Here is a 27,428-nt window from a genome sequence, read left to right on the forward strand (position 1 = left end):
TTGGATGGGTTGTCTGGAATGAGAGTCACTTGAGTTTTCATACTGAGTAAAGCTAGAATATATTGTTTACTTTTAGAGTTCCGATTAACCACCAGAATCCTATATGAGTGATTACTGTGGGGTGGTGGAACAAGGATCCAGAATGGCTTAATCACTGTTGAAGAGTTTGCAGCAATTGCCAATTTCAGAGCTCTGGGTATTGGCTGGACACATCTTGCATGGGCCACTGGTTCCTTCAGCCACCAGATCTATGGGCAAGAGATGAGATCCTTTTTTAAATAAAATTTAATTGACGTGTAGTTGATTTACAATGTTAGTTTCAGGTATACAGCAAAGTGGTTCAGTTATACATACACATATATACATATTTTTTCTTTTCAGATTCTTTTCCATTATATGTTATTACAAAAAATTTAATATAGTTCCCTGTGCTATACAGTAGGTCCTTGCTGTTTATCTATTTTATATATAGTAATGTGTGTTTGTTAATCCTCAACCCCTAATTTATCCCTCTCCACCCTTTCCCCTTTGGTAACCATAGTTTGTTTTCTACGTCCATGAGTGTGTTTTTGGTTTGTAAATAAAATTTGTATATATTTTTTAGACTCCACATATAAGTGATATCATATGATATCTGTCTTTTTCTGTCTGACTTACCTCACTCAATATGATAATCTCTAGGTCCATCCATTTTGCTGCAAATGGCACTATTTCATTCTTTCTTTAACATTTTTTTATTGAGTTATAGTCATTTTACAATGTTGTGTCAAATTCCAGAGTAGAGCACAATTTTTCAGTTATACATGAACATATATATATTCACTGTCACATTTTTTTTCACTATGAGCTACCATAAGATCTTCCATATATTTCCCTGTGCTATACAGTATAATCTTGTCTATCTATTCTACATTTTGAAATCCCAGTCTGTCCCTTTCCATCCCCCACCCCCTTGGCAATCACAAGTTTGTATTCTATGTCTATGAGTCTGTTTGTTTTGTATTTATGTTCTTTTTTTTTTTTTGATTCCACATATGAGCAATCTCACATGATATTTTTCTTTCTCTTTCTGGCTTACTTCACTTAGATGACATTCTCCAGGAACATCCATGTTGCTGCAAATGGTGTTATGTTGTCGGTTTTTGTGGCTGAATAGTATTCCATTGTATAAATATACCACTTATTCTTTATCCAGTCATCTGTTGATGGACATTTAGGCTGTTTCCATGTCTTGGCTATTGTAAACAGTGCTGCTATGAACATTGGGGTGCAGGTGTCATTTTGAAGTAGGGTTCCTTCTGGAATCCGCACAGGAGCGGGATTCCTGGGTCATATGGTAAGTCTATTCCTAGTCTTCTGAGGAATCTCCATACTGTTTTCCCTAGTGGCTGCACCAAACTGCAATCCCACTAGCAGTGTAGGAGGGTTCCCTTTTCTCCACAGCCTCTCCAGCATTTGTCATTTGTGGACTTTTGAATGATAGCCATTCTGATTGATGTGAGGTGATACCTCATTGTAGTTTTGATTTGCATTTGTCTGATAATTAGTGATATTGAGCATTTTTTTCATGTGCCTATTGATCATTTGTATGTCTTCCTTGGAGACTTGCTTGTTTAGGTCTTCTGCCCATTTTTGGATTGGGTTGTTTGTTTTTTTCTTATTAAGTCGTATGAGCTGCTAATCTATTCTGGAGATCAAGCCTTTGTTAGTTTCATTTGCAAAAATTTTCTCCCATTCCGTAGGTTGTCGTTTTGTTTTACTTATGGTTTTCTTTGCTGTGCAGAAGCTTGTAGGTTTCATTAGGTCCCATTTGTTTATTCTTGCTTTTATTTTTATTGCTTGGGTAGACTGCCCTAGGAGAACATTTTTGAGATGTATGTCAGATAATGTTTTCCCTATATTTTCTTCAAGGAGGTTTATTGTATCTTGTCTTATGTTTAAGTCTTTGATCCATTTTGAGTTTATTTTTGTGTATGGTGTAAGGGAGTGTTATAGCGTCATTGCTTTACGTGCTGCTGTCCAGTTTTCCCAGCACCATTTGTTGAAGAGACTGTCTTTATTCCATTGTATATTCTTGCCTCCTTTGTCGAAGATTAGTTGACCAAAAGATTGTGGGATCATTTCTGGGCTCTCTATTCTGTTCCAATGGTCCATATGTCTGTTTTTGTACCAATACCATGCTGTCTTGATGACTGTAGCTCTATAGTATTGTCTGAAGTCTGGGAATTATTCCTCCAGCCTCTTTCTTTTTCTTCAGTAATGCTTTGGCAATTCTAGGTCTTTTGTGGTTCCATATAAATTTTATTATGATTTGTTCTAGTTCTGTGAAATATGTACTGGGTAATTTGATAGGGATTGCATTAAATCTGTAGATTGCCTTGGGCAGTGTGACCATTTTAACAATATTGATTCTTCCAATCCAGGAGCATGGGATATCTTTCCATTTTTTAAAGTCTTCTTTACTTTCCTTGATCAATGGTTTATAGTTTTCCATATGTAAGTCTTTCACCTCCTTGGTTACATTTATTCCTAGGTATTTGATTACTTTCAGTGCTATTTTAAAGGGGATTGTTTCTTTACTTTCATTTTCTGTTGATTCATCGTTAGTGTAAAGAAATTCAACTGATTTTTGAATGTTTATTTCATTCTTTTTTATGGCTGAGTCATATTGCATTGTATATATACAATGGAATATATATATATATATAACACACAATGGAAAAATATATATATATCTCACATCTTTATTCAGTTGTCTGTTGATGGACCTTTAGGTTGTTTCAACATCTTAGCTATTGTAAGTAGTGTTACTATGAACATTGGGATGCATGTATCTTTTTAAATTAGTTTTCTCTGGATATATGCCCAAGAGTATGATTGCTGGATCATATGATAAGTCTATTATTCATTATTTAAGGAAACTCCTACTGTCCTCCATAGTGGATGCACCAATTTACATTCCCACCAACAGTGTAGGCAGGTTCCTTTTTTGGGATGAGAAACTTTTAATGTTGTTTGGGGGAGATCTATCTAGTACTTACTTCTGGAGACCCACCCTATTGAATTACCAATAAACAGGGCAGGTCTGATTGTTCAGGGGCAGTAGAGGGAGTCAGTGAGTCAGAAAAGACATGGCAGGTGAAGTGGTTTAGGTGAGGGATGGCAGTTTGAGGTAGGGTTTTTTGTGTTCCAAGAGGTAGGATTAACAGGTCAGAATTTGTGAATCAGGATGGGCAGAGAGAGCCCCACTGGAGAGCCAGAGGATCAGTTCCATTCATGGTCTCCCATATGGTGTGGGAAATGCCAATGAGTTTAAGCAACTCCACCCAATAGCTGCGAGGAGTGCCCTGCAACAACAATTATGTGGACTCTGTCAAAGAGGGCTTTCTTTGATTAGAAGTGTGTTCAGGACGTTCCTTGTTTAAATGTTCAAAGAAATTACAGACCCATTGAACTATATCAGTTTTGCAGAAGAGCATGCAGCCTACACCATAGTTTTCCAGTGGGCATCTACCTTAGCAGCAATGACTGCAAAAGAGGGGTGAGCTCACTTCCAAGCCATGAAAATCCAAGTCAGCAAGGGCAGATTTCTGGAATACCAAAGGACTGAGGAAATTTTCTGTTCCTCATCTGAAGCTTATATAACTTCTCAAAATCTTTGGCCTCATTATCATACCTGCCTGGGGCTTTGGGGATGCTTTCTATCCTCCTTGGGTGACTTCAGACTGAAATATCATATAAGAATTGAGCTCCAAGGGCCAAAGAATCCAAGGGCCAAAAATGCATATGTGAACTATGCATTTTAGGATCTTTAGTAATGATGGTGCCTCCTCTCTGTGGCCCAAGGCAGGAGCTCTGAGCCTGTATTAAACACTCTCAGTAGCCAATTGGCCCCCTTGTATTCATCTTTCTGAAAAAAATCTTTGAGAATAGTTTGCATTTCTATTCTTGTCAAATTACAAATTTCAGTTTCTAGTTTCTGATGATTTCCCATGATCTTGATCTGCTGGATTGTGACCAGAAAGCCTTTGGAAGCTTCCTTCCCAGGCTGATTTCTGGAACTATGCCCTGTTACCTCACTACCAGCCAATAAGAAAAAAGTCACACACCCTGCAGCCTTCACCCTAAGTTTTGCCTATAAAAACGTCTCCAGAAAACCATTAGAGAGTTTGGGTTTTTCAAGCATGAGCCACCTGTTCTCCTTGCTTGGCATTGCAATAAACCTTTCTCTGTTCCAAACTCCAACATTTCAATTTGTTTGCCCTCACTGTGCATCAGGCACATGAACTTTGGTTCAACAACAGTATCTGTGGATTACTTTGGATAGTATTGATATCTTTACAATGTTGTCTCCCTATTCATGAACGTGGGAAATTTTTCCATTTATTCACATCTTCTTTAATTTCTTTCAGGAACGTTTTGTAGTTTTTTAGTATACAAATCTTCATGTCCCTGGTTAGATTTATTCTTAAACATTTAATTCTTTTAGATGTGTTGTAAACAGGATTGTTTTCTTAAATTCCTTTTTGCTTTGTTCATTGCTGATGTATAGGAATACAACTGATTTTAGTGTGTTGATCTTATACCCTGTAAATTTGCTGAATTTGTTTATTAGCTCTAGTAGCTTTCTTGCAGATTCTTGCAGGATTTTCTATATATAGGATTGTGTCATATGCAAACAAATATAGTTTTACCTCTTCCCTTCCAATTTGGATGCCTTTTATTTTTCTTGTCAAATAGCTATGGCTAGAACTTTCATTATGATGTCTTTCAGTTTTTCACCACTGCGTATGATATTAGTTGTGAGTTGCTCATAAATATCCATTATTATGTTGAGGAATTTTTCCTTTATTCCTAGTTTACTGAGAGTTTTTGGTCATGAAAAAGTGTTGGATATTGTTGAATGTCTCAAATGCATCAATTGAGATGATCATATGTATTTTCCCCTTTTATTCTATTAATGTGATCTATTACATTGATTGGTTTTCTTATTGTTAAAACACTTGCATTCTTTAACTAAACCCCACTTGTTCATGGTGAATAATCTTCTGAATATGCTGTGTATTCTATTTGTTTATTTTTATTGAAGTATAGTTGATTTATGGTATTATGTTAGTTTCAGGTTTACAGTAAAATGATTCCATTATTTTATATATACATATGTATGTGTATATATATGTGTGTATGTATGTGTATATATATACATATATATTATCTTTCAGGTTCTTTTCCATTTATAGTTTATTACAAGGTTTTGAATATAGTTCCCTGTTCTATACAGTAAGTCCTTGTTTATTTTATATATAGTGTTGTGTACCTGTTAATCCCATACTCCTAATTTATCCCTTCCCCCACCCCCACTTTCCCCAATGGTAGCCATAAGTTTGTATTCAGTATCTGTGAGTCTGTTTCTGTTTTGTAAATAAGTTCATTTGTTTCATTTTTTAGATTCCACATGTAAGTAATATCATACAGTATTTGTCTGTCTCTGTCTGATTTATTTCACTCAGTATGATAATCTCTGAGTCCCTCAATGTTGCTGCAAATGGCACTATTTAATTCTTTTTTATGGCTGAGTAATATATATATAATATATATGTATATATATCACATTTTCTTTATCCATTCATCTGTTGATGGACCCTTAGGTTGCTTCCATGTCTTGGCTATTGTAAATAGTACAGCTATGAACATTGGGGTCCATATATCTTTTTGAATTAGAGTTTTTGTATTTTCTGGATATATGCCCAGGAGTGGGATTGCTGGATCATACTGTAACTCTATTTTTAGTTTTTTAAGGCACCACCATGTTGTTTTCCACAGTGGCTGCACCAATTTACATTCCCACCAATAGTGTAGGAAGGTTCCCTTTTCTCCACATGCTATCCAGTATTAATTATTTATAGATTTTTGATAATGGCCATTCTGACCGATGTGAGGTTGTACATCAATTTGCTATTATTTTTGAGAATTTTAAACTCTATGTGTGTAACAGATATGAAATTTTCTTTTCTTATGATACCATTTTCTGGCTCTAATATCAGAGTAATTCTGGCCTTGTAGAGTGAATTAGAAGTTTTCTCTTCAATTTTTTTCAAGAGGTAGAGAAGGATTGGTGTTAATTCTTTTAATGTGTAGTAGAATTGACTGATAAAGATATCAAGTCTAGGATTTTCTTTCTTAAGAAGCTTTTAATTATGGATTCAAACTTCTTCCTAGTTATATATCTTTTCAGATTTTCTATTTCTTCGTGAATCAGTTTAGATCATTTTGTATGTTTCAAGGAATTTTTCCATTTCTTCTAAGGTATCTTATTTTGTATTCTTGTATAACTTTTTATCTCTGTAGGGTCACTTACATTTCTAATTTTAATAACTGGATCTTTATTTTATTCTTTGCCAGTCTTGGTAGAGTTTGTAAATTTTGTTGATATTTTCAAAGAACCAACTTTTGGTTCAGTTGATTTTTTTTATTGGTTTTCTAGTCTCTGTTTATTTTTTAACATTTTTTTTTTATTGATTTATAATCATTTTACAATGTTGTGCCAAATTCCCGTGTAAAGCACAATTTTTCAGTTATTCATGACCATATATATATTCATTGTCACGTTTTTTTCTCTGTGAGCTACCATAAGATCTTGTGTATATTTCCCTGTGCTATACAGTATAATCTTGTTCATCTGTTCTACAATTTTGAAGTCCCGTCTATCCCTTCCCACCCTCCACCCCCTTGGCAACCACAAGTTTGTATTCTATGTCTATGAGTCTGTTTCTGTTTTGTATTTATGCTGTTTGTTTGTTTGTTTTAGATTCCACATATGAGCAATCTCATCTAGTCTCTGTTTATTTACACTCTGATGTTTATTATTTCCTTCAGCTAGGTTTGGGTTTAGTCTAATCTTCTTGTTTCTTATGGTGTAAAGTTAGATTATTGATTTGAGATCTTTCTTCCTAGTAATTATATGCATTTATCACTATAAATTTCCCTCTGAGCACTGCTTTAACTGCATCCTATAAGTTTTTGTACATTGTGTTTCCATTTTTATCCTTTGTTAAGTATTTTCTAACTTCCTTCATGATTTCTTTGACCAACTTGATTAAGATTGTGTTGTTTAACTTCTATGCATTTGTAGGTTTTCCAGTATTCCTTCCACTACTAATTTCTAACTTTGTTTTATTTTGGTTGGAGAAAATAATTTGTATGACATCCTTTTTTTTCAATCTACTGAGAATTTTTTCTTGGCCTGGTATATAGTACATTTTGGAGAATGTCTTATGTGCACTTGAGAAGGATATTTATTCTGCTGTTACTAGGTACAGTGTTCATACATATGTTAAGTTTAGCCCACTTATGATGTTTTTCAAATCTGTTTTTTTCGTATTTTTTTCTATATGGTTGATTTATTCATTATTGAAAGTAGGGTATTGAAGTTTTCAACAATTGTTGTAGAACTGTCCAGTTTCCCCTTCAATTCTGTCAATTTTTGTTTCAAGTGTTTTGGAGGTCTTTCATTAGGTGCATAAATGTTTATAACTGCTGTATATTCTTGCTGTACTGAACCTTTTATTGCTATATATAGTGTCTTTCTTTATCTTTTGTAAACTTTTAGAGTTTAAAATCATTTTGTCTGATATTATAGCCACCCAATACACTTTTGGTTACTATTTGCATAGAATAAATTGTTCTATACTTTCACTTTCAACCTATTTTTGTCATTGGATCTAAACTGAGTCTCTTATAAACAGCAAACAGTTACATCATTTAAAAATAAATCCATTCTGCCAACATCTATCTTTTGTTTATAGAGTTTAATTCATTTACATTTAAAAGTAATACTTATAAGGAGGGACTTAACTTCTGCCAGTTTACTATTTATTTTCTACATAAGACAGATTTTTAATCTCCTATTTTCTCTATCACTACCTTTTGTGTTTAGTTGATTTTCTGTAGTGAAACATTTTGATTCCTTTCTCAATCTTTTGTGTATTTTCTATATATATCTTCTTTTTTGCTACCATAAGGATGGTTTTAACATCCTACACTTAAAATAATCCATTTTGAAATTATGCCAACTTAACTTCAAAAGCATACAAAACCTCTACTCTTATAAACTTCTGTCCACTACTTTCTGTTATTAATGTCACAAATTACATCTCAAAACATTAAGTGCCAAATAGAATAGATTAAGAATTACTTTTTACACATACATCTTTTAAATCTCATAGAAAATAAAAATTGGAGTAATAAACCAAAATTACAGTAATACTAGATTTTATAATTTCCCACATATTCATCTTTACTATTTTTTTCTTACAGCTTTGAGTTACTGTCTAGTTACCTTTCATTTAAACCTGAATGCTTACTGTTAGCTTTTCTTGAAGAGTAGGTATAGTGGTAACAAACTCACTCAGCTTTAGTATATCTGGGAATGCCTTAAGTTCTCCCTCATTTTTGAAGGACAGTTTTGCCAGATATAGAATTCTCAGTTGACAGTATTTTTTCTTTCAGCACTTTGAATATGTTATCCCATTGCCTTCTGATCTCCAAGGGTTCTACTGGGAAATAGGCTGATAGTCTTATTGAGAGTCCCTTGTATGAGTTTTTTCTCTCTTGCTGTTTTCAATAATCTCTCTTTGCCTTTGCCTTGGAACATTTCGATTATAATGTGTCTCAGTGGGTTTCTATGAGTTCATTGCTTAAGATGTTTTGGCTGTTTAGGGTCTTGAGTGGTTCCATACAAATTTTATAATTGAATTTTCTATTTCTGTGAAAAATGCCATTGGAATTTTGATAAGGATCCCACTGACTCTGTATATTGCTTTGGGTAGTACGGATATTTTAAAAATATAAATATTTCCAACGCAAGAACACAGGATATCATTCCATTTATTTACGTCTTCTTCAACTTTTTTCATCAATGACTTATAGTTTTTTTCATCAATGTCTTATATAGTGCTATAGTGTATAGCTCTTCCCCCTCCTTACTTGAATTAATTCCTAAGTATTTTGTTATTTTTGATGCTACTGTAAATGGTATTGCTTTCTTAATTTCTTTTTGAGATATTTCATTGTTAGTGCATAGGAATGCAACTGATTTTTTTTTGTCAATCTGGCTTTTTTATTGCAAATCTGTTCAAATATTTGGCCAAAGATAAGGCAGAAAACAGGAGCCATAAGTTTTTATCTAAATAAAGGATTTTTCCAATTCTAAGAACTTTTCTTTTTTTTTTTAAATCACATTATCCCAATCAAGAATTTGTTTGGAGTCATTCATTGATAGATAAAGTAAACAGCTTCAAAATTCCATGCTTAAGAGTTTCCTGTGGGTTTGGGTCATGAAATTCTCTTGGCCCTGCAGAAATTATCGCTTGTCTGCATGAGGCTAGGCTGATGAATAATTCTGACAACACCACACAACAAATCAGAGAACTGGCCAACTTCAAATTTCTCTCCTTGCTACTGTTTTTGCCAACTTTTTAATTGTGAATGGACATGATAAGGTTATCCCTCTCCCTTCATTTAGAATAAATATTTGTAGACTCACTGACATTACCCTATCCATACAATCCACTTATTCTTTTCTTGTGCTATTGGTGATTTAAGGGGATACTACTCTGCAGGACCATAGCATAAAAGATGAGGTCAGAGAGTACTCCATGGGAGATAATAATGCAATTTTAGAAATGTTCAAGGTAAACTAATTTAGCACTACGAACAGAAAAGGTCATGGGAAAGAGCTCTGAAGTCAAACAGAAATGGTATTAAATTTTGGTCCCACCACTTAGAAACTGTGAGAAATTTAGCAAGTTGCTTATACTTTCCAAATCTCAGTTTTCTCTCTGCCAGATGGGGATAATAATATCAACACCAATTAGTCCTCTGGTTCTGAGGACTATATCAGGACTGCAAAGAACTAGCACAGGGAATGCAACTGATTTTTATATGTTGATTTTGTACCCTGTAACTTTACTGAAATTTGATTATTTGATTAGTTCTATTTTTTGTGGAATTTTTAGGGTTTTCCATATAAGATTACATCATTTGAAAATAGAGATAGTTTTACTCTTTTCCTTTATTTTCTTTTTCTTTCTTTCTTTCTTTTTTTTTTTTTTGGATGTCATTTATTTCTTTTTCTTGCTTAATTGTTATGGCTAGGACTCCAATATTATGGTGGATAATAGTAAGAGCAGGCATATTTGTTGTGTTTCTGATCTTAGAGGAAAAGTTTTTAGCTTTTCAGTTAGCTGTGGGCTTTATTATGTTGAGGTATGATTCCTCTATCCCTTATTTGTTGAGAGCTTTCATCCTGAAATGATGTTAAATTTTGTCAAATGCTTTTTCTGTATCAGCTGAAATGATCATATATTTGTATCCTTTGTTCTTTCAATGTGGTATATCACATTGTTTTGCATATATCAAATCATTCTTGCATCTTTTATTGTTGTGTCCTTGTCTGGCTTTGGTATCAGGGTAATGCTGACTTTATAAAATGAGTTTGGGATTGTTTCTTCCTCTTCAACCTTTTGAAAGAGTTTGAGAAGTACTGGTATTAATTCTTCTTTAAATGTTTGGTAAAATTCATCAGTGAAGCCATCTCTTCCTGGACTTTTCCTTATTGGGAAGTTTTTGATCACTGATTTGATCTCCTTACTCATTATTGGTATGTTAACTTTTTTATTTTTTCATGATTCAGTCTTGGTAAGTTGTATGTTTCTAGGAATTTTATCCAATTCTTCTAGGTTATCTAATTTGCTAACATGTAGTTGTTCATATTAATCTCTTGTGATCTTTTGTATTTCTATGGTTATCAGTTGTAATGTCTCCTCTTTCATTCATAATTTTATGTATTTTATATATTCGAGTCATCTCTCTCTCTTTTTTTACTTAGACTAGCTAAAGCCTTGCCAATTTTATTGTTTATAAAAGCCAGACCTTTTTTTTCTTAAAGCATAGTTGATTTATAGTATTATATTAGTCTCAGGTGTACAACACAGTGATTCAGTACTTATTTTATACATAGTAAGTTTGTACTTCTTAAACCAACTCTTTGTTTTATTAATCTTTTCTATTTTCTTTGTATTCTATTTTATTTATTTCTGCTCTAATCTTTATTATCTCCTCCCTTCTGCTATTTTTGGGCTTAGTTTTTCTAGTGGTGATGAACTTCCTCAGAATTTGTTTGTTTAAGAAAGGCCTTATCTTTCTGTTTTTCAGAAGAACAACTTGGACATGTAAAATATTCTTAGTTGGCATTTTTAACTTTCAACATTTTGAATAAATCATCCTACTGTCTCCTGCCCTGCAGGGTTTCTGCTGATAGCTTTATTGAGGATCTCTTGTAAATGATGATTCTTTTTTTTTTTTCTCTGCTTTCAAGATTCTCACTTGATTTTTGAAAGTTAATTATATTGTTCTTGGTGAAGATCTCTTTGAATTGAGTCTGTATGGGGACTTTTGAGATTCATGTACCTGGATGTCCATATTTTCTCCTAGATTTGGGAAGTTTTGAGTCATTATTTCTTTAAATAAGCTTTCTATTTCTTTCTCCCTTTCTTCTTTTCCTGGGACTCTTGTAGTGAGTATATGTGCTCTCATGATAGTTTTCATAACCCTATAGGCTTTTTTCATTCTTTTTCATTTCTATTTCTTTTTTCTTCTCTACTGGATCATTTGAAGAGATGTGTCTTCAAGTTCACATATTCTTTCTTCTGCTTTACTAAGTCTTCTGTTGAAGCTCTTTATTGCATTTTCATTGCATCATTGCATTCACTGTATTTTTCAGTTTCAGCGGTTTTGATGGATTCTTATGATATCTATCTCTTTGTTGAAGTTGTAATTTTGTTCATGTATTGTTTCCCTGAGTTCATTTAGCTATTTATTTGTGTTCAATTGAAGATCCCTGAGCTTCAAAATAATTCTTTTGAGGTTTTTTCAGGTAACTGGTAGATCTCCATTTCTTTGGGGTCAGTTACTGGATAATCATTTTGTTACTTTGGTGGTGTAATGTTTCCTTACTTTTTGTGTTTCTACTGGCTTTGTGCTGATGTCTGTACACTTAAGGGTACAATCACCTCTTCCAGCCCTTTTGGATTGGCTTCAGTGGGGAATTATTTTCACCTGCAGGTGATTGCAAGGGCAATGTTAATAGGGTTGCAGTCTCCAATTCTGGGGAGGGCACAGTTGTATGGTCTCCATGCACTTCCATCACCTGTAGTGAAAATCAGCAAAGATGGTGGGGGTCTTTATTGATCAAGGCTGTAAGTGCCTTCAGTGGTAATGGCAACTAGGGATCTTGGGGTCCTTGGTGACAGAAGTTTCTGGGATCCTTTTGTTATTTTTGTCTGTGGGAGGAAACTTAGCCAAGAACATTTTTTTTTTTCCTGGTAACATGTCTGGAGCAATGGTACTCAGATTAGCAACCAAGTTGATATCCTGTGCTCAAGAGCATGCAGAACTACCATAGTGCATGGCGCTGGGGCACAGACACACTTGCTTTTGTGGTGACATAATTATCCAGGGTACAATCATGTGCAGATCATCCACAGAACTGAGGTCAGAGTATCTGGGACTTGGTATGGTGACTTGGGCCCCAAGGGAGTGGAGTTGGGGGAAACAGCAGTGGTATGGGCCCTGGGATAATAGAGTGTAATGGTAATCTGGACCTAAGGGCCAAAGTGCAGCTGCAGTGCAGCCCCAGTGATGTCAGGTCACAAATACAACTCAGGCTTTGGGGAGTAGCAAAAATGTAGTCAGAGCTACAACTTGGGCCTTAGTGGTGGAGCCCAGAACAGTGGCAGTGCAGCACTGGTGACGGTGGGTCAAAGCCCTGACTCAGGACCCAGGGGATGGAGCACAGTACATCAGCAGCTCTGCTCCCATATGTGGTATGGGACTATAGCATCTAAATCTCAGAAATTGGGGGTGAAGCAGTGGCTCAGGCCTTAGGGAGAAGGTCTCAGCAAGCGCAACAACCCTGGGGAGGACATGTAGTGACAAGCGCTCTGGGTAGCTACATCAACAGTGTTCAGTATCAGTAAAGACTGTGAGGGTTCTTGGTAGCAAAGGTTACAGATGTTCCAGCGGTGACAAAGATTGCTGGACTCTTCCTGTCCCTCTTTTCCAGCATGGGCTAAAAATCTCTCCATGGAATTCCTCTTGGTGCTGAGCTGCTTTGGATTGGTGAATGGGTTTATGCAGGTAACATGCTACCTATGCTTTTCTATGCAGCCATCCTAAGTTTTTGTGCTCTGTGGATTTCTGTTGACTCTTCATTGTAGTCCAGAACTTTCACAGAGATGTTTTTGTTGGTTTGTAGTTGTTTATTTGTTGTTTTTATTGGGGAGACAAGCATTGAAATCTCCAAGTCCATTATCATGCTGATGTCATCTTCCAACTTGAGTTTTGGTTTTTTTTTTTTTTTTTAGGTTTAACTAAGCATTCAGTCTTATGAAACTATCATAGGCCACCCTTAGGTCTACTAAGAGGCCATAAGACAGGGATCACAGCATGCTATATGTTTCTCTTCTGTGGAAGTAACATTACAGCAGTCTGAGCAACAGTTCACACAGCCATAAAGGATCTATTTTTCCTGACTCCTCAAATAAGAGTTCAGCTTCAAAGAAATGAGATTAACATTGAGTGAAATGTGGCAGATTCTCTGGCTTAAAAGCCTCATGCTACTCAGAAGCTTACCACAACTCTATAGGCATAACTTTCAGGGCTCCCTCAAGGATATTGCCCAGTATGAGTCTCACACTGAGGAAATCCCCCAAATATGGCTTCTCATGATGTGTTTATAGTTCTCCTAGTCCAGATTCAATTTACCAGTCAGGATTCATTTTAACTGTAGCAAATATTGCTTAATAACATAGTTGATACATACATCTATATTTATTTCCAGAGCTAGGAAACAAACTGAAAGAATTTTCATGCAGAAAAGGAAATAATTTAACCTTTTATCCACACTCTATTTCCTATGACTTTCCATTAACATCTTTAACATAGGAAAAGACAAATTAATACATTTTATGATTACCAACATTTTTATTATTCAGTGGAATTTCTTATTCAATGTTCCTTCTGTCCCTTGGCAAATTGGACTTTTTTTTAGCCAATTAGTTTTTGGAGTGCCACAGACCTTTGTATCCTAGGGATCAATTGTAAGTTTACACCAAATAACAACACATCAGAACAGTTAAACCAAACATAGTACAGTATAATTTTTCACTCTTTTCAGTAAAAGTATTTCTTTCATACACCATCAGTAAATTAGGGGTTTTATTTAGTCCGAAAGCAGTCTTATCTCATTCACTCAAAAATAAGGTTTTGAACATAGACTCTTGGCTTTAATTTTTTTTTAAGTTGGTCACTTGAAATCACTTAAGAAATGTTTGCATTCCCATCAGTTTTCATTATGTGACAGCAAAGGATATTATTTAGATTCCAGTTGAAGTTATAAATATATAAATATGCACTAGCTGACTTTCTTGTAATGATTTTTTCAGCCTGGCTATGGTTTACCCACTCCCACACATATTGTAAATTTGGGTAGATCTTTTTTTCCTATATCCTTCAGCCTTATTAAATTGTTATCATTGTGTCTTGCCAAACACAGCAGATGTTACCCTTCCTTGCCAGGGGTCTACTCAAAATTATATAGGATAGGAACCACACCTACTAGTGGGACAACTGTAAGGACACCTTTTTTTTTGTTTGTTAAAGTAAAGCTTGCAATAGTCTTTCAGTAGTCCACACAGCCAGGTACAAACTAGTATCTCTGGCTCCCTGAATATCAAATCATTTGTGAAGAAATAAGACTCACATAAGGTGGGTCTGAGAGTCATCCTGGTTTTAAAAATTCATGTTTCTCAAGAGCAAATATTTCCTATTAGAGATGTCAACTTTTAAAATCTCAGATATTGAAAAATTATATTTTTCTCTCTTTTTCCTTAATGTCTTGTTATCCAGTTAATAGTTTTCTTAAACTTTTCAAAAAACAAGCTTTTAATTTTGCTTACTTTCCCTATTGTGCATCTGTTTTCTCTTCACTGATTTCTGCTCCTGTGTTTGTTGCTTCCTTTATTCTATTTTCCCTAAGGAATAATTTGCTTTCTTTCTACCTTTTTTAAGGTGGAAACATAAATTTTTAAACTTTTTCTCGTATAACTGACGTGTTTAAAGCTTTATATTTCCTTCTAAGCCCCGCTTTAGATGTGTCCCATAAATTTTGAAGTAGTTTTTAAATTATTATTCAACGTAAAATATTTTCTATTTTCCACTGTGTTTTTCTTAGAACTATTGGTTATTCAAATTGTGTTGCTAAATATTTAGACTTTGTAAAAAAGTAGTCTTTTTGTCACTGACTTCTAGATCAATTTCACTTTTGTCAAAGTGAGCACTCTGTATGATTTCAACCCTTTGAAATGTATTCAGACTTGCTTAAAGGCCTAATATGTGGCCAGGTCCCTTGTACACTTGATAAGAATGTATATTCTGGGATTTCCAGTGAAGATGACGGAGTAGTAGGACCACGAACTTGCCTCTCCTCGCAACTACAACAAAACCACAACCGACTGCTGAACAGCATCAAGAAAAAAGACTGGAGCTTAGCAAAAAAGATCTGCTTCAACTGGAAACATAGAGAGGGAACCACAGCAGGAAGGTAGGAGGGCCATGCTCATGATATAGTTGGAAACACAGTCATCAAATTCACAAAAATTAAGGATAAGGAGAGACTATTAAAATTAGCAAGACAAAAGCAACAAATAGCATACCAGGGAACTTCCATAAGGTTATCAGCTGATTTTTCAGCAGAAACCCGTAAGGCCAGAAGGGAGTGGCATGATATATTTAAAGTGCTTAAAGGGAAAAACTTACAGCCAGGAATACTCTATCCAGCAATGCTGTCATTTAAACTTGATGGAGAAATCAAAAGCTTCACAGATTAATAAAAGCTAAAAGAATTCAGCACCTCCAAACCAACTTTACAAGAAATGTTAAAGGAACTTCCCTAGTCATCAAAGCACAAGAGAACAAAAAGAAGAAAGAAAAAAAAAAAGAACTACAAAAACAAACTCAAAACAGTTAACAAAATGGCAGTAAGCATACACCTATCAATAATTACCTTAAATGTAAATCGATTAAATGCTCCAACCCAAAGACATAGACTGGATGAATGGATACAAAAATAAGACCCATATATATGCTGTCTACAAGAGACCCACTTCAGAGCTAGAGACACATGCAGGCTGAAAGTAAGGGGTTGGAAAAAGATATTCCATGCAAATGGAAACCAGAATAAAACTGAAGTAGCAATATTTCTATCAGACAAAAAAGATTTTAAAGGAAAGGCTGTTATAAGAGACAAAGAAGGGCACTACATAATGATTAAGGGATCAATTGAAGAAGAGGATATAACAATTGTAATATATATGCACCCAACACAGGAGCACCTCAGTATATAAGGCAATTTTTAACAGACATAAAAGGAGAAATTGACAGTAATACAATAAAAATGGGGGACCTTAACACCACACTTACACCAATGGACAGATCATCCAGATAGAAAATCAATAAGGAAATATAGGCCCTAAATAACACATGAGACCAGATGGACCTAACTGATATCTATAGAACATCCCATCCAAAAACAACAGAATACACATTCTTCTCAGGTGCACATAGAACAGGCTCCAGAATCGACCACATGCTGGCTCACAACACTAGCCTCAGAAAATTTAAGAAAATTGAAATTGTACTAAGCAGCTTTTCAGACTACAATGCTATAAGTTTAGAAATCAACTACAAGAAAAAAACTGCAAGAACTGCAAACATGTGGAGGCTAAACAATATGCTACTAAACAAACAGTGGATCATGGAAGAAATCAAAGAGGAAATCAAAAAATACGTTGAGACAAATGAAAATGAAAACACAACAATCCAAAATCTCTGGGACTTGGCAAAAGCAGTTCTCAGAGGGAATTTTTTAGCGATACAAACCTATCTCAGGAAACAAGAAAAATTTCGAGTAAACAACCTAAACTTACACCTAAAGCAGCTGGAGAAAGAGGAACAAACAAATCCCAAAGTTAGCAGACAAAAATAAATCATAAAGATTAGAGTAGAAATAAGTGAAATTGAGACTGAGAAAACAATAGAAAATATCAATGAAACTAAAAGTTGGTTATTTCAAAAGATAAACAAAATTGATAAGCCTCTAGTCAGACTCATGAAGAAAAAAAGGGAGAGGGCTCAAATTAGTAAAATCAGAAGTGAAAAAGGAGAAGTTACAACTCATATCACAGAAATACAGGGATCATAAGAGGATACTAAGAGCAACTATACGCCAACGAAAATGACAATGCAGAAGAAATGGACAATTTGTTAGAAAGGTACAATTAGCCAAGACTAAACCAGAAAAAAAAAGACAATATGAACAGACCAATTACCAGTACAGAAATTGAATCAGTAATTAAAAACCACCCAACAAACAAAATTCCAGGACCAGACGGCTTCACAGGTGAATTCTGCCAAACATTTAGAGAAGAGTCAACACCTATCTTTCTGAAACTATTCCAAAAAATTGCAGAGGAAGGAACACTTTCCAACTCATTCTATGAGGTCGTAATAACCCCGATACCAAAACCAAAGACATACGAAAAAAGAAAATTACAGGCCAAAATCACTTATGAATATAGATGCAAAAATCCTCAACAAAATACTAGCAAATCAACTCCAACAATGCATTAAAAGGATCATATACCATGATCAAGTGGGATTTATCCCAGCGATGCAGGGATTTTTCAATATATGCAAATCAATCAACATGCTACACCACATAAATGAATTGAAGAATAAAAACCATATGATAATCTCAATAGACACAGAAGAAGCTTTTGATAAAATTTAGCATCCATTTATGATCAAAACTCTTCAGAAATTGAGCATAGATAGAACATACCTCAATATAATAAAGGCCATATGTGACAAGCCCACAGCTAACATCTTAGTTAATGGGGAAAACCTGAAAGATTTCCCTCTAAGATCAGGAACAAGACAAGGACGCCCATTCTCCCCACTTTTTTTTCAACTTAGTTTTGGAAGTCTTAGCCATAGCAATCAGAGAAGGAAAAGAAATAAAAGGAATCCAAATTGGAAATGAAGAAGTAAAACTGTCACTGTTTACAGATGATATGATACTACACATAGAAAACCCTAAAGAAGTAACCAGAAAACTACTTGAATTCATCAATGAATATGGTAAAGTTGCAGGATACAAAATTAATATACAGAAATCACTTGCATTTCTATACACTAACAATGGAATAGCAGAAAGGGAATTAAGGAAATGATACCATTTACCATTGTGCCAAAAAGAATAAAATACCTAGGAATAAACCTACCTAAGGAGGCAAAAGACCTCTATGCTGAAAAACTATAAGACACTGATGAAGGAAATTGAAGATGACAAACAAATGGAAAGATATACCGTGTTCTTGGATTGGAAGAATCAATTTTGTTAAAATAGCCATACTACCCAAGGTAATTTACAGATTCAGTGCTATCCCTATCAAATTACCAACGACATTCTTCACAGAGCTGGAACAACAACAACAACAAAAATGTTAAAGTTTGTATGGAAACACAAAAGACCCTGAATAGCTAAAACAATCTTGAAAAAGAAAAATGGAGCTGGGGGAATTATGTTTCTTGACTTCAGACTATACTACAAAGCTATAGTAATTAAAATGTATAGTGCTGGCACAAAAACAGACACATAGATCAATGGAACAGGATAGAAAATCCAGAAATAAACCCACGCACATATGGTCAATTCATCTATGACAAAGGAGGCAAGACTATACAGCAGAGAAAAGACAGTGTCTTCAATAAGTGGTGCTGGGGAAACTGGACAGCTACATGTAAAAGAATGAAATTATAACATTCTCTAACACCATGTACAAAAATAAACTCGAAATGGATTAGAGACCTAAATGTAAGACCAGATACTATAAAAACTTCTAGAGGAAAACATAGGCAGAACACTCACGGACATATATTACAGCAATATATTTTTTGAACCAGCTCCTGGAGTAATGGAAATAAAAGCTGCATCAAACTACATTCCCACCAACAGTATAGGAGAGTCCCCCTTTCTCCACACCCTCTCTAGCATTTATCTTTTGTGGACTTTTTAATGATGTCCATTCTGACTGGTGTGAAGTGATACCTCATTGTAGTTGTGATTTGCATTTCTCTAAATAATTAGCAATGTTGAGCATCTTTTCATGTTCCTTTTGACCATCTGTATGTCTTTCTATTTAGATCTTCTGCAAAGTTTTTGATTGGGTTGCTTGTTTTGTTTTTTTATATTAAGCTGTTTGCATGTTTTGGAAATTAGTCCCTTGTCAGGCACATCATTTGCAAATATTTTTCTCCCATTCTGTAGGCTGTCTTTTTGTTTTTTTTATGGTATCCTTAGCTGTGCAAAAGCTCTTAAGTTTAATTAGGTCCTATTTGTTTATTTTGCTTTCATTTCCATTACCCTAGGAGCTGGCTCAACAAAAAACATTGCTGTGATTTATGTCAAAGAGTGTTCTGCCCATGTTTTCCTATAGGAGCTTTAGAGTATACAGTCTTACGTTTAGGTCTGTAATACATTTTGATTTTACTTTTGTATATGACATTAGAGAATATTCTGATTTCATTCTTTTATAGCTAGCTATTCAGTTTCCCCATCACCACTCACTGAAGAGACAATCTTTTCTCTATTGTATATTCTTGTCTTGACTCCTTTGTCATAGATGAATTGACCATAAGTGCATGGGTTTATTTCTGGACTATATCCTGTTTCATTGATCTATGTGTCTGCTTTTGTGCCAGTACCATACTGTTTTGATTAATGTAGCATTGTAGTATAGTTTGAAGTCAAGGAGCATGATTCTCCCAGCTCTGTTCTCCTTGTTCAAGATTGTTTTGACTATTTAGGGTCTTTTGTGTTTCCACACAAATTTTAACATTTTTTTCTTCCAGCTCTGTGAAAAATGTCAACGGTAATTTTATAAGGATTGCATTGAATCTGTATACTGCCTTGGGTAGTATGGCCATTTTAACAATATTGATTCTTCTAACTCAAGAACATAGTATATCTTTCCATCTGTTTATTTCATTTTCAGTTTTTTATCTGGGTCTTATAGTTTGGGGAGTACATGTCCTTTGCCTCCTTAGATAGATTTATTCCTAGGTATTTTATTCTTTTTGATGTGATGTAAATGGGATTGTTTTCTTAATTTCTCTTTCTGATATGTCATTGTTATTGTATAGAAATGCAACAGATTTCTGTATATTAATTTTGTATCCTGCAACTTTACCAAATTCATTGATGAGCTCTAATAGTTTTCTAGTAGCTTCTTTAGGGTTTTCTATGTATAGCATTATGTCATCTGCAAACAGTTGACAGTTTTCTTCATCTTTCCCAATTTGGATTCCTTTTATTTCTTTTTCTTCTCTGATTCCTATGGCTAGGACTTCCAAAACTATGTTGAATAAAATTGGTGAGTATGGCATCCTTGTCTTGTTCCTGACCTTAGAGGGAATGCTTTCAGCTTTTCACCATTGAGTATGATGCTAGTTTGTCATATATGGCCTTTATTGTATTGAGCTATGTTCCCTCTGTGCCCACTTTCTGGAGAGTTTTTTTTTTTTATCATAAATGGATGTCGAATTTTATCAAAAGCTTTTCTACATCTGTTGAGATGATCATATAGTTTTTATTCTTCAATTTGTTAATGTGGTATATCATGTTGATTGACTTGTGGATGTTGAAAAATCCTTGCATCCCTGGTTTACATACCACTTGATCACAGTGTATGATCATTTTAATGCATTTTGGAGTCAATTTGCTGGTATTTTACTGAGGATTTTTGCAGCTATATTCGTAAGTGATATTGGCCTGTAATTTTCTTTTTTCGTATATCTTTGTCTGGTTTTGGTATCAGGGCAATGGTGGCCTCATAGAATGACTTCAGAAGTGTTCCTTCCTCTGCAAATTTTTGGGATAGTTTCAGAAGGGTAGGTGTTAACTGTTCTCTAAATGTCTGGTAGAATTTGCCTGTGAAGCCATCTGGTGCTGGACCTTTGTTTGTTGGGAGTTTCTAAATTATTGATTCAATTTCAGTATTGGTAATTGGTCTATTGATATTTTCTATTTCTTCCTGATACAGTTTTGGCAAATTGTACATTTCTTAGAAACTGTCCATTTCTTCTAGGTTATCCTTTTTGTTGGCATATAGTTGTCAGTAACTCTCTCTTTATATATATATATAGTTATATATATCTATATATATATATATATAGATATATATAACTTTAAGTTGCTGCTCTCTTAATTTCAAATGCATTTTAAATACACTGCATTTGTAACCTTCTCCCATCACAGTTACTCTTTTTCATATTATATTTTACATTTAATTGTCATTTGTATCCCTTAACTGCTTATTGTGAATACAAATGATTTTACTACTTTTTTGTTTTAATCTTTTAGTCTTCCTACTAGTTTGTGTATGGATGATTTCCTACCTTTACTGTATGATTTTTTTTTTTACCAGTGAGCTTTTCCATTTCATAATTTTCTTATTTCTAGTTGTGGCTTTTTTTCCTCCTAGAGAAGTTGTTTAGTATTTGTTTTAAAGTTTGCTTTTGCTTGTCTGCAAAGCTTTTGATTTCTCCGTTAAATCTGAATGAGAGCCATGTTTGGTAGAGTATTCTTGGTTGTAGGTTTTTCCGTTTCATCACTTTAAATATATCTTGCCTTCCCTTTTCCTTTTGGCCTACAGATTTTCTGCTGAAAAATCAGCTGATAGTCTTATGGCAGTTCCTTTGTATGTTAATTGTTGCTTTTCCTTTTTTTAAAAAAATATTCTCTCCATCCTTAATCTTTGTCATTTTAATTATAATGTGTCTAGGTATGTTCCTTTTAGGGTAATCCTATATGGGAGTATCTGCACTTCCACGACTTGGGTGACCTCTTACTTTCATAGGTTATGGATGTTTTCAGCTATTGTGTCTTCAAATATTTTCTCAGGCCCTTTTTCTCTCTCTTCTCCTGGGACCATTAAATGTAAATATTATTGTGCTTGATGTTGTCCCAGAAGTTTCTTAAATGTCCTCATTTCTTTTCATTCTTCTTTTCTTTTTTCTGTTCTGTGATAGCGATTTTCACTATTCTGTTTTCCAGCTCACTGATCCATTCTTCTGCTTCATTTAGTCTACTATTGATTCCTTCTAGTGTATTTTTCATTTCAGTTTTTGTATTTTACAATTCTGTTTGGTTGTTCTTCATATTTTCTTTGTTAAAATCTAACTTCTTGCTTGGTGCATCTGTTCTCCTGCCAAGTTCTTTGATCATCTTTACAATCACCATCCTGATTTCTTCTTGGGTAGACTGCTTATCTTTATGTCCCTTATTTCTTCATCTGGGATTTTATCTTGTTGCTTTGTCTGGACGTATTTCTCTGCCACCTCATTTTGTCTAAAATTCTATTTGTATTTTTATGTAGGTAGGTAATTTATGTTTCTCGACCTTGGAGAAATGGCCTTCTGTAGGAAAGGTCCTCTATGTCCCAGCAGTTCACTCCCCTCTCATCACCCAATGTTTCAAGGGTCAGCTGGTCCCAGGGTAGAGTCCAGCCTGCAGTTACAGACTCATTCCATAGGTTGCAGGATCATAGTTTTCTCACTTCTGGTGTCTGCCGCCTGGTGGGTGAGGCTGGGGCTTGTAGGCAGGCCCTGTCTAGGGGCATGTCTAGAGGGGGCTGTGAGCTCAGGAAGTCTGTAGGCAGCCTGTCTTCTGAAGGATGGCTGTGTTTCCCCACCTAGTTAGTGTTTTGGCCTGAGGCATCACAGAGCTGGATTTTACAGGCTTTGGGTGGGGTGATGTCTAGTTGCTAATGACCCAGGAAAGATGTCAGCTTCCAGGAAGAAGAGTTTATGCAGATGAATACTCCCTGATATGTCCACCACCATGTCTATGTCCCCAGGTGAGCCACAGCCACCTCCCACCTCCCCAGGAAACCCTCAAAGACCAGCAGGTAGGTCTGGCCCAGGCTCCTATGAAATCACTGCCTTTTCCATTGATCCCAGTGAGCATGAGATTTTGTGTGCATCCTTTAAGAAAAAAGCCTCTCTCTCTCAGTCCTGTGGCTCTCCTGCAATTAAGCCCCATTGGTCTTCAAAGCCAAATACTCTGAGGGCTCCCCCTCCCAGTGCTAGACCCCAGGCTGGAGAGCTTGATGTGAGGCTCAGAATTCTTACTCCTGTGGGAGAAGCTCTGCAATATAATAATTCCCTGGTTTGGGAGTCACTCACCATGGGATATGATTTTATCAACAGTGTGCCTCTCCTTCCCTTCTCATTGTGGTTTCTACTTTATGTCTTTTGTTATGGAAGATTAGTTCTGGTAGGTTCCAGTCTTTCTTATTGATGGTTTTTCTGAGTCAGTAGTGATTTTGGTGTGTTTTTGAGAAGAGGTGTGCTCCAGCACTTTTACTCCACCATCTCGGCCACCAACCCCCAAATATCTCTACCTGCATTTTAGTTATTTTAAAGTCCATGTCTGTTAATACATTATTTAGATTTCTTGGTGGTCTAGAATACATTTCTTTTTAGTATTTGATCAAGCATCCCCCGCCCCATATACTCATCTGATTGTCAGATATTTTATTATGAGATTTAATAATAAAACTGTACATACAATTTAAGACACTGGATGATATAATCTTCCTCCTGACAGGACTTACTCATGATTCTCTTAGAAAGATAGGCTAAGGGAACTAGAAATTCCAGGGTACATTGATTTATTTAAGGAATAATATGATCTGAAGTTTGGTTTCCAAATCTATGAGGGAAATTCTATATATACTTCAGACTCATTCCTTTCACACTCCCAACTTTAAGTTTTCATTCTTTGCCAAAGTCTTACTTCCTCCTAAGGCCATATTTGTCATTGTATTACCATGAATCCACAAAAAGTAATGCTTGGTTTGGTACTCTCTCAGCATCTGCTTTCAGAGTTGGCAATTACCACAATTTGAAAAAAAGCATCACTAATGACAGGCTTATTTTGGGGGGCTTACCTGCTTTCTGAAGTGTGGTCCTCAAATTCACCAGTGCCTATGTAAATTTTTGATGCATTTAATGAATTTATATTTGTTACATAAACCTTATTTAAGTATAACTTGCATACAATAAGTGTGTCCATCCTAAGTACAGATTTAGATGAGTTTCAAGAACTATGTACAGCAATGTAAGCACTACTAGAATTAAGAAGTTAAGGTATTCCATCACTCCCCAAAATTCCCTTTGTAGTCAATCCCCTAATAATAAAGCCCAGGCAAAGATGCATTTGTCTTGTCTAATTATAATTTGTATAATAATTTGTCTTGTCAACCTTGTCTGATTATTATTTTTTTTTTTTTGCTTTTTCTAAAATTTCATATAAATGGAATTGTATTAATGAACTCTTTCAGGTATAGCTGTATTCACTAAGTATGTTTTAAAATTTCATCTCTCTTTGCATATACCAGTAATTTGTTTCCTTTTATTAGCATTCCATTCTATGAATATACCACAATGTGTTCACCTATCCACCTGTTGATGGACATTTGCATTATTTCTAATTTATGGTTATTATTAATAAACCTGCCATGAGGTTTCAAGTGCAAGTCTGTGTGTAGACATATTTTGTCATTTCTCTTGGGGAAATATCCAGCTAGCTCATTTGGTAATTGTAAATTTGGATTTCAAAAAGCTGGCAAACAATTTTTGAAAGTGGTTATAAATTTACACTCACTAGAAACACAAAAATTCCAAATGCTCCATACTTAATCAATATTTGTTGTCAGTGTTATTAATTTTAGCAGTTCTAATTGGTTGGTAGTGTAATGATTTTGACATTTTCATGTGCACTTCTCTAATGACAAATAACGTTGAGGATAATTTAATACATCCATTGAACATTTGTTTTTCTAATGTTACGAAGTGTTTGTTTAAATCTGTTTCTTTATAGATCTTTATATTACTAGATTAAAGGAGTTCTTTACATATTTTGGATATAATTCCTCTGCAAACTGTATATTTAGAATATTTTGTACTACTCTAGTTTTCTTTTTCTTTTTCTTAAGGTTCTGTATAAGGGTTTTACAGAGAAACAGAACTCTGTGTATGTGTGTAGAGAGAGAGAGGTGGGAGAGCAGGGAGGGAAGGAGAGAGTCAGAGAGAGATTGACTGATTTATTGATTTGTAAAAAAAATTGGCTCACCTGATTGTGTGGTCAGACAATTCAGAAATTTGTAGGACAGCCAGCTGGCAGGAAATTCAGGTAAGAGCTGATGCTGCAACCTTGAGTCCACAATCCACGGGGCTGGCCAACAGGCTGAAAACACAGCCAGAATATTTATGTTGCAGTCTTCTCCCCACCCACCCTGTTTTATTGAGATATAACTAACATACAACAGTTATAAGTTTAAGTTATATAACATAATAATTTAACTTGCATACACTATGAAATGATTACCAGGATGAGTTTAGTGAACATTATGTTACAGACTTGAGGTAGAATTCTTTATGGGAAACCTCAGTCTTAGCTCTTAAGGCCTTCAGTTGATTGAATAAGGCCAATCCACATTGTGGAGGGTAATATGCCTTATTGAACTGATTATATAAGTTAATCACACTTAAAATAATATTTTCACAGCAACATCTAGAGTAGTGTTTGGCAAAACAACTGGGCACCATAGTCTAGCCAAGAAGACACATAAAATTATCACAAAAGAGCAGAGAATTTTTATTTTCATAAATCTAGTCATCAGTTTTTAATGACTCATGCCTTTCATGTCCTATATATAGGAAATCATTGTCTCCCACATAGTTGGTAATATTATTTATAAATATATATATATATATTTAAAATTTTAGTTTTCTTATATAGATCTCTAAGCCATTTAAATTAAACATTTTGTGTATGTCGTCAGTTAAGTATTAGTGTTTTGTTTCTACTTACCTATTCAGTTGTTTGTGGACCATTTGATTAAACAATTACGCTTTTGTCATTGAATTTCTTTGGCACCTATGATAAAGATAAATTGACCAGATATGTGTGAAGTGAGAATGAGTTTGGAGGCCCTCTCATAGCTCATTACCAGAGAATTGTCACCATTTGACCTGTTTGGAAGCTCCCTGGAAGCACCTCATTCAGAGGATTTTGAACTGATTCAGAATTCATACAGTGAGGAAACTCTTGGTTGTTAGTATATTAAAAAATAATAATAATGGCAATTATTTAACATTGCAGCAGCCTGAGGCAGCAAAACTAGTTAGGGGGGAAAAAAGTATAAAAAAGAAAAAGAAAAGAAAAAGAAAAAGAAAATAGCCCCCCAAAATTACACAGAAAAATCTGGGAAATAAATTTCTACAACTGGCTATGAAAGGATACATACTATTCCTAGAGGTCTGGAAGGCAGAACCCATGTGCAAGAACATGTGCATTCTCAGGAAGATATAAAAAGACCTTGATCTTTCATTTATAGCAACACTGAATTATTGTACAAGCAGGAAGTAAAGCTCAGAAACAGCTGTAAACTGCCAGATCACTGAAGGCATATTGTAATACATACACAGAGACTCTTGTTAAAGGGTAGGGGTTATACTGATTTAAGGCATTTAAGAAAGCTTCTACTGATCACTAGCTGACCATGCCACTAATCAAACAATTCATTGGCTTTACACAACAAAAAATACAGACTTTATTGAATTGACCAAGAAAGTAATCGAATAGCAAAACAATTACAATCTTTGGGAAAAGGCAGTGGGAGTGGGATGGAGCTGATTTTCTGAGTTTCCAAATTCTATTACATAAAATAACCAGTTTTCAACAACAAAAATATTATAGGGCATGTAAAGAAAGAGGAAAGCATGATGTCCACAAAACAAGACAAAGCAGTCAACAGAAAGTGTAACCAAGGAAGCTCAGGATGTTGGACTTACAAGACAAAGACTTTAAAACATCTATTATATAGATTCACACACATAGAAAACAAACTTATCATTACCAAAGGGGAGAGTGGGGGGACAGGGAGGGATAAATTAGGAGTTTGATATTAAGATATACACACTACTGTATATAAAAGATAAACATGAAGGACCTACTGTAAAACACAGGGAAATAATAAATAAATAAATAAATAAATAAATAAATAAATAAATAAATAAACACACACACACACATACACATATATATCCTTGTATATATACAGAGAGAGATATACACACGTGTGTGTGTGTGTGTGTGTGTGTGTGTGTGTGTATTTTGTATGTGTTGTCCTGTGGATATCAATTAAGTACAACTGGTATGTTGTGTCATTTGGAACCTCTGT

At 34.8% G+C, this 27,428-nt stretch overlaps 1 long non-coding RNA gene across 1 annotated transcript; it reads right to left on the minus strand.

The window, feature by feature from the left end:
- Window positions 1-127: 127 nt before the first annotated feature.
- LOC116665926 lies at window positions 128-26,633 on the minus strand. Its single transcript, XR_004322764.1, has 4 exons — window positions 26,057-26,633; window positions 25,316-25,429; window positions 24,132-24,168; window positions 128-248 (listed from the first exon to the last, which is right to left on the minus strand). It is a non-coding gene; the product is annotated as an uncharacterized LOC116665926 (long non-coding RNA).
- Window positions 26,634-27,428: the final 795 nt, after the last annotated feature.

The sequence above is a fragment of the Camelus ferus genome, chromosome 9 (genome assembly GCF_009834535.1).
Source record: "Camelus ferus isolate YT-003-E chromosome 9, BCGSAC_Cfer_1.0, whole genome shotgun sequence".
In the NCBI taxonomy this organism is placed as follows: Eukaryota; Metazoa; Chordata; class Mammalia; order Artiodactyla; family Camelidae; genus Camelus; species Camelus ferus.